Source organism: Dreissena polymorpha, chromosome 10, assembly GCF_020536995.1.
Source record: "Dreissena polymorpha isolate Duluth1 chromosome 10, UMN_Dpol_1.0, whole genome shotgun sequence".
Classification (NCBI taxonomy): domain Eukaryota; kingdom Metazoa; phylum Mollusca; class Bivalvia; order Myida; family Dreissenidae; genus Dreissena; species Dreissena polymorpha.
In genome coordinates, this window is record NC_068364.1 from 45,220,053 (window position 1) to 45,222,507 (window position 2,455).

At 34.2% G+C, this 2,455-nt stretch overlaps 1 long non-coding RNA gene across 1 annotated transcript; it reads left to right on the forward strand.

Moving 5' to 3' along the window:
• Nucleotides 1–671: 671 nt before the first annotated feature.
• Nucleotides 672–2,225, forward strand: LOC127848854 (uncharacterized). Its single transcript, XR_008034793.1, has 3 exons — nt 672–838; nt 1,189–1,309; nt 2,025–2,225. It is a non-coding gene; the product is annotated as an uncharacterized LOC127848854 (long non-coding RNA).
• The last annotated feature ends 230 nt before the right edge of the window (nt 2,226–2,455 follow it).

Sequence of the window (2,455 nt, forward strand, 5' to 3'; positions counted from 1 at the left end):
ATACTGACGTTTGTTAAACCACCTTTGCTGCTAATATAAACTCTACTGACGAACCACGTCGTCCGTCAGAAATAAACATGTAACACCACGAAAGCCCTGTACTGCATAAACTATTTTCCTACTTTAATGCATCGTTCAACGGAAAATTACGATTATTGCCGATGGTAATAATTCGAAGAAATTGAAATTTAACAGTTCAATACGATTAATGTACGATTGGTGGCTACGCAAGTCATAAACCACTCACTCTAATTTTGTCTTTATGAAAATTTAAATATATAAAAAATTAACTATATTTGCTTTGTGAATGAATAATTATTACAGTGCTCTTGGTACTATACTATACACTCGACATAGTGTTGTGTTCTACAAACACCATTAACTTTCTACAGACACCATAGCCACCACTATTGTTCAACAAAATGTAAACTGGATATTTCAAATTGAAAAACATTCTATGCTACTGGTATAATATTTGTCTTGGAATCCTCTAATGCCAAACATACGTGTGTTTTGTATCAAGTTTTATTTTTTACCGGTGTATAACGTTTGAAATACCATGTTCTGAAAATGAATCCAATGAGCACTGAAAACAAAAGGCTAGTATTATCAGACAGATAACAAGAATCAAAACTTCAATACGTCCTCACGACTTTTCTTTTTATAGCCGAATACGCAATATAAACTAGTTGAATGCACAATTCATATCTGTTGATTGAATTTAAGGCATATATAAACGCGTTTGTACGCAATCTCCTTTACACGAATACTATATTTCAAACTTTGAAGATGAAGTTTCAATGTGCATTTATTACGGTGTTTCTAATCTGTGTGACAAGTAAGTAACACAAACAATTACAGGGTTCAATCATCTCCTGGTTTTCTTTTAGCCGTGAACAATTAGCGCACACAAGGTATTACGTTTTGGTATAGATTTTTGTTCTCAAAAAAGCACTATCGTGTCAGTATAGATGTCTCTACAGATAGTTCACCGTACATCCAATAAGTAAGGATATTTATTGCGTGATGTCTCATATGCAAATATTGGCATCTTAATTTTAAATTGAATACATACTTAAACTAGTATGAGGAATAATGTTTTGGTTTAAGGCATTTGTTAGGAAAGCATACCAACGACTTATATATTATGCTTCCATATATGTGATCATAATTCATATGCCTATCTAGATGTTGAACTGGCAGTGATAAAAGACGGTGACTGTTTCGGTGGGATTGTAAACTGTTTCGTGGACCCGTGCAGTAGCTTTATCAACCATGGCTGCCCTGGTCATCCGACGGCCGTATGCCAGTAAGTGCTTACGAAAATAACAATCAATAACTTTGATACACCAAATGTAGCTCTTAACTTACCTTACAATTATCCTTATGCATACATATACATGTAATTGAACAACGTACCAATTGATTTACAATATATTCCGCATGTGTTCTTTCTATGTATTGAAAGCTGTATACATATGCCCATAATCCCTGGTGTTATGAAGTGTCACTCAAACTTCAAAGATTGAACCTATATCGGCAATATGTAAATGTATGTGTGTCACAGGCGCCTACTAGTAGAAGTTATTTGTACCTAGGGCGTATTGGTTTCCGAATAAGGTCTGTTCGGGCACATGCAATGCCAACTTTGACACACACGTACCAGTTTAATGTGTGTGAGTTATGTTACCATGTTAACATATTACATACGTGCCCTATTAGTTTATGAGAATTATGTATAACCGTTTACGAAATGTTCACACACGAATATGTGCTAAAGTATCAGATGTGATATGTGATTATCGATACATAGCTGGGGAGAAAAACAAATGCAAACACATAATGATGTGTCTATTCAACCAACTGTTTTTACATACAAATATATTTAGCAGATAAACAATTTCAAAACTTTCCAAACTTTTTTATTTACTTGATAAGCACAAATATGCGAATATTGTCAATGAACTGCGATTGCTTTGCCAATTTGCTTTATAGTATTCAGGTTTGATTCCTTTTCTTTTCAGCTCCAACTATTGTGGTGGGTGCAATGCCGATTGGTACGAAGGTGATGTCAAGGTCATTTGCGCGAACAACTGACCTCGAACAGAGCTAAATTTCCCGGATTTAACAACCAAGAATTTCAAATAAACACAATTGAAACATTATGATTCATGTAAAGGAGTTACTGATCATTGTTGTTCAAAGATAAAAATATGAAAATGAAACGTTTTTGAGATTTATCCGTTTTCTTTATTAACGTTTACTGCCGAACAGAGAACACATCATTTATAACAATACAATACATAACATGTATGTACGGCCATAAATATCAAGCCGTTCCTTGTCCCTTGTATACACCTAAATGCACACCAAATTCATTGAAACGTAAACATAAGGATCGTGTTAATGTTGACCATAATTTATCGTGCCATTGATTTGTAACGTGAACTTTCCT